General features: G+C 43.7%; 1 long non-coding RNA gene and 1 pseudogene across 1 annotated transcript; one reads left to right on the plus strand and one right to left on the minus strand.

Annotated features, from left to right (window-relative positions):
* Positions 1–218: 218 nt before the first annotated feature.
* Positions 219–836, minus strand: LOC114633200 (annotated as a pseudogene).
* Positions 837–2,936: 2,100 nt separating this feature from the next.
* LOC114633214 lies at positions 2,937–5,788 on the plus strand. The gene is made up of 3 exons (XR_003713180.1): positions 2,937–3,036; positions 3,374–3,515; positions 5,334–5,788. It is a non-coding gene; the product is annotated as an uncharacterized LOC114633214 (long non-coding RNA).
* Positions 5,789–6,041: the final 253 nt, after the last annotated feature.

A 6,041-nucleotide genomic window follows, 5' to 3' on the forward strand; every position in this document is an offset into this window, starting at 1 on the left:
AGTCTCGGGAAACACCATACCTGTGACAGGGACACAATGCTCCATCCTGGGCACATACCATTTCCGAGTTCAGAAACACAACTTCACCTAATCCTCCTCAGAAAGAATGTTTTTCTGGGAACTGCTGTAGATGTTCCTGGGTTCAGTGTAGGTGGATTTGAGGTTTCCTTCCTAGTGGCAATCTTAGGTTTAAGATTTTAAATTCTTAGCAAACATTTTTATATAACTGATATTTTGAGATGGTTTCTCTCCTTGGTGTGTACTCTCTGGTGGATGCAAAGGCTTGTATGCTGGCTTGTACGTTTGCCACACTCATCACACTCAAAAGGTTTCTCCGCTGTGTGCACTCTCTGGTGGATGCAGAGGCTGGAGGTATTCCTGAAGGCTTTCCCACACTCTTCACATTTCAAGGGCTTCTCCCCAGTGTGGACCCTCTGGTGCATACAAAGGTTAGAACTATTACTGAAGCCCCTCCCACACTCACTGCAGACGTACGGCTTCTCACCAGTGTGGACTCTCATGTGGATTTGAAGGTGGGAGCTCCAGCTGAAGGCTTTGCCACACTCATAACATACATAGGGCTTTCCCACAGTGTGGATTTTCTTATGTCTATTAAGTTTTGTTGTTGCACTAAAATCCTTACCGCAATCATCACATTTATACACCTTCTCTCCTGTGTGGTCTCACCAATGAATTTGAAGCTCTGCTATGTGAAAGACACCCTTATCACATTTGTCACATTTATGGGGTTTCTCTGCTGTATGGATTTTCTGATGCATAAAAAGATTTTCTCTCTTAGAGAAAAATTCCTTGCACATGGGGCACTTGTAGATCATCTTTTCTATTTGGTATCTTGACTTAAAGAGGACAGTGTCCTTACAACTATGAGTTCCAGGACTGCTGCTTCATAAAGCCTCTTATTTCACCATCTTGGCAGTCTGTCTCAGGCTTGCTCTATTTGGGCAAGCTAACTGTTAGCCTCAGCTTCTCCCAGCCCATCTTTCTGTGGAAGGCTTCTCCCTGCATAGCGCTCTTTACTCAGAGCTCTTACTGATTACAAAGTCACACTGACTCTCATATGAATCCCATAGCTCTTCAGCACAGAGCTTTCGTTCCTTTAGATCCTGAGTGGTCAACATTTCAGGGCAGGAAAGAGCGAGGCCTTGTTTTGAGCCCCTGGAGTCTTTCTCTGATGTACAGTACTCTTCTACTTCTCATTCATAAAAGCCTGTGCAGTATGATCTGTCTGCCCAGGGCACAAGGTGCCAGTTGGTGATGGACTCCCAGAGCACCCTCAGGAGAGTCAAAATGTCACTTTGCCTCCTGCCCATCAGATGGCAGGCCTTGCCAGCATGAAGTCTCCTTGGCCATTCTTGCTCTTGGGAACAATATACAATAGCACGCTGGTTTTCTTTTCTTGGTCCTGAGGAGGCAGCTCTCTTATCTTCCAGGGGGAAGTAGCTTGGATTTGCAGATCTGCTGAATGCTGAGTCCTGGAGGTGGTTAGACAATGGAGGTGTCTGGCGGCAGTGGCGGCTGCGGCAGCAGCAGCAGCCTGGAGCGCTGGGGGCACGGGGAGATCCTCATCTCCTGGGCAGGATGCTGGACGGCCTGGTCTGGGACTGTGTAGTGCTAATATGGTCAACTGGGACAACTCATTCCCAAGTGTGGCTGAGGAGCTCATCTAGGCCGCTGACTCCATGCTCCCACCAGCCCTCTCTCCTCAGGGGACACCTCACAGATGCACCTCCAAGCCGCGCGTGCGCGCGAGCACCCCTCTTCTTTCTCTTAAAGCTCATGCTTAAGCCTATATTAAACTATCTTTAGTAAAATTTTCAACTCTGCTTCACCATATCAGCTAGTCTGAGAAATTAGTTTTACACCAAAGCCAGAATCCAGGTTTGGCCTGAGTTGGGATCCATTAGGGGTATTGGGGAATTCCTTAGGCTGCTGAGGATAGTAGTGTGAACCTCTCCCCTCATTAGCCTGTCCGCTTACTACCAACAGTCTTCAGAACTCCTGCCTAAGGGGATAAAAAGTGTAAAAAAAGATACTTTTGTAGAAAATTCCCTTCCGGGCTACACATTTTCTCACACTAAAGTGACAAGAGCCTCAAGTAGTTGGTGTCTCTTCCTCCCATGTCCATGCAGAAAATCACATTAATCCCATTCCTTATCAAATTCCTTGGCTTTATATCTCTCATCTCATTATACCCAAAGAAGCAATGCCAAACATATGATATAGAAAGCGTGCCTGCCTTCCCCAACCCCCAGTTCTATTCCCTGAAACTCCATGCTGTAGTCCCATTAAAGGGTCCAGATCACACTGTTGACTTGTGGAATACTTTTGCATTTCTCTCTGTGTGTCTGCAGTAGATGTAAGGACTGTCCCTCGTAGCCTCAAGGTCTTGGGGAATAGATATATCATCATTAAAGCGGTCCTTCGGTTTGACTGGCATGACTGGAAAGTCTAGAGTGTTTTCTGGATAAAGCTTTCATTGACCCCCTGTATTAGTTTACTGAGGCCTCCACCACAAATGACCAGGAACTGGAGTTCCAAAGAACAGATTTATTGTTGCTCAGCTTTGGGAAGGAGGCTTGTGAATATTGTTTAGGACTTCTCAAGACTTGTGAGTTTTATTAACTTTCTAGACTTTCTCTTCAGGATTGTTTTATTTGGAGGGAATGGGCACCCATCATTGATCAGCTGAATGCTATGCAATTATAGGGCATAGGAATAACTGCTTTAATGAATATATAAACATCTCCATGATATATTTAGAGCTAGAGATCAGCAATCTGTATAGTTTCTTCAGTGTGTGTGCACTTCAGTGTGTGTGTGTGTGTGTGTGTGTGCCAATGAACTTGCATAAATATTTTTTCTCTAATATGTAGACATTTTGCAAAGACCCTAGAATCTGCAAGTTGAAGATACCACAAGGACCTATCTGACTTGTTCCTTCAGTTGACTGGCGCCCTCAGTGCAGATGATAAAAGGCCAAGGCTCCTCTTTCTCACCTATAGCCTGTTTCAGAAGGTAATCCCATCACCCCCACCTTTCCCTCCACGTGGGGAATCTCCCCACCACTTGATATATCATTTGACTCACAAGGGACAAAGCAGAGCCAGTTTCAGCTTCCTCATCCTCATGAAGTCACACTGCACAGATGTCATTTCACACAGAGATCTGTTCTAGATCATGTGTGTTAACAGATCAGATATAGTTTCCTGTCCACACTTACCACAGCTCTCTGGTCAGGCTGTCTTCTGCTAGGCTGTCTCTGTAGCTTCTTATTCTTATGTCAAACTCTTTTACACTATTCTCAATTTTTCTGAAAAATCTCAGAAGGGGATGTTTTACTATTTTGTTGCAGCAAAGAAGAGGTTTGTCTCCAGCAAGCATGATGGCAAGATTCCTCATATGGAGGCTGCAAGCTTCATGTTCCTTGCTTGGGTGCTTTGCAATGTGCTTCCTAAGTGACCACTCAACATGTTTCAGCAGCCCTGAGGACAGTGGTAAGTTCAGGGCCTATGGTAGAATGTAAACAGTTCAGCCTTGGACAGACTATTGAATTAGGAACTACAGTTTGTTTCCTCACAAAATAACAGAAATATCACTGGTTTCGAAGGACTTTGCAAAGAGTAATGAAAACACTGATGTAACCTGAATTGTGTCGCTCATCTCACAAACAAACACTTGCATGAGCTGAAGGCCTAGCCAACGTGTGGCTTTTAACTTTTTAGGAAATATATATTTCCAGTAAAGTTTTATCTTTGTGTTTTGTTGCAGTCTAGTATCTTATAGGATTGATTACAGTATCTTAACAGTATAGTTCAAACTTCTATTTGACTGATGATCCTTAGAGCAGAGAAATTCAGAATTCTAAGTGTCTGGAGCTTTCCTTTGGTATAAGGCTTTAAGTTTTTATTTTCATTATGAGTCAGGTAGCTTGCAGGGTATTTTTTTGTTTGGTTGGTTTTGGTTTTTGGCTGTTTTGTTTTGTTTTGTTTTCTGAGATAGGGTTTTTCTATGTAGCCCTGGATGTGCTGGAATTCACTCTGGAGATCAGATTGGTCTCAAACTCAGAAATCGTCCTGCCTCTGCCGAAAGACATGTGTCAGCACTGTCCTGAGATTTCTGCAGTATTCTCATTGTCCCTAGGTGTTGAGATTATAGGCTTGTACCAGCATTCCAGGCATGTGGTTTCTGAAAAAGCCTCAAGTTACAACTTTTAAAGGGGCAATTCTTGCCCACTATTGCCCCCTCATAGCACATCCACAAGAGATTCAAAACACAGACTTTAAAGGGGTTATTCCTCTTCATAAAATGACTTCCTGGCAATGGAACCAAGAGCTAAGGGGCAGTGGCATCCACAGAACTCCAGATGTATGTCCAGATGCAGTTCCTGGTGCTGGGACTGATGAGAAGTAGGAACAATGCCCCCCTTCCATGATAAGTGGAGTGGGAGGCAGCAGCTGGGCAGCTTCCACTGATGGTTGGAGCTTCAGAATGGATCAGTGCTTCAGGGTGTCAGCAGGGGCTGGAAAACTCAAGCCTATGGGAATCAGTATCAGCATCAACCACAAGAAACACCATTCCCCAACCTTCCCATCTTTCTCTTTCCATACATTTTCCCTGCTTCCATTGCAGCATCTAAAAAAGAGGCGAATACAGAGAAAATCTCTTATAAACATCACTTGTCAATAAAAAAGCCAGTGGTCAATGGGCTGAAGCCTGAAATAGGAGGTGGGACAATGACAGGAAGAGAGGGGATTCTGGGAAAGAGTGAGAAAGAAAAAGAGAGATGCTAAGAGGGCCACAGAGGACTAGACAGGAGATGAGACTGGAAATGGTCAAGGAGATGGATATAAACCACCAAGTCGATGAACTTGGAGAGACACTGTGAGAGATGAGAAGGAAGAAGGGCTGGGACTGAAAGAGATATAATTAACCAAGTGTTAAACATAGAGTAGTTTAAGTGGTCAAATAAATTAAGAGCTAGTCAGGGAATAAGCCAAAGCTTATGGCCTAGGCATTTAAAAATAACTAATTAGTCTCAGAGTTGTCATTTTGAGAGCCAGTTCTGGGACAGGAAAACTTTGAATTTAATATTTTTTTAACAGGTGAAGTTGACAGAACAGTAGCCACAATTGAGAACCCTCCTCAGTTTGGGCAGGTTTTGCATTTTCCAGACTAATATAATCTTCTGATTGGTTCTTTCTCATTCTATGCCTCATTTATAATAAAATACCAAGCCAATCAGAGCTTGCCTACACCTACATAAAGGATTTGGTACAGCATTTTTAGGTGTCCATTTCTCTTACATCTCCCAGGTCTAACCAGGTTACCAGCCCACAGATATTCTCCAGAGGAAGACAAAAAGTCTTCAAGGTCAACAATTACAAGAAAAGGAAGATAACTCTTCTCTTGAAGACTCCTTCTCTTGAAGACAGATCCTTCCAAGACTCCACTCTCACTGCAGGCAGAGGAAGTCATTCCTGCCCCTTGAGACTTTGCACTTCTGCCATTCTTGTCTGAGATCTGTCCTCTGCAGACCTATAGAGGGCTGTTCTCAGTTGTTCTCAGGAGGTCCACTGAGAGTTTGGAGCAGGAATATATGCTTTCAGCCTCTTGCTTTGCATCCTAATGTGACCCAGAGTTCAAATCTTCCAGGATGCCATTAGGGTTGTCAACTCTTGCTGTGACATTCTATTTACTCATTTGACCCATTCTATTTACTCATTATTCACCAAAATATCACAAGAACAACTTCTAAGCCACATATTAACATTTGTCTCCTCTGAAATCTCTTGAACCAGGCCCCAATAGTTCAAACCCTCAGCACCACTGGCTTCCACGTTCATACTAGGATGGTTCATTAAACCTCACTTAAAACATTCAACTGCTTTTCTAATCCAAAGTGCCAAAGATCACATTCCTCCAAACAAAAACACATCACGTCTATCACAGCAATCCTCCAGTCCCTGGTTCCAACTTCTGTCTTAGTTAGGGTTTTATTGCTGTGAAGAGACACCATGACC

The sequence above is a fragment of the Grammomys surdaster genome, unplaced genomic scaffold (assembly GCF_004785775.1).
Source record: "Grammomys surdaster isolate TR1022 unplaced genomic scaffold, NIH_TR_1.0 554, whole genome shotgun sequence".
NCBI lineage: Eukaryota > Metazoa > Chordata > Mammalia > Rodentia > Muridae > Grammomys > Grammomys surdaster.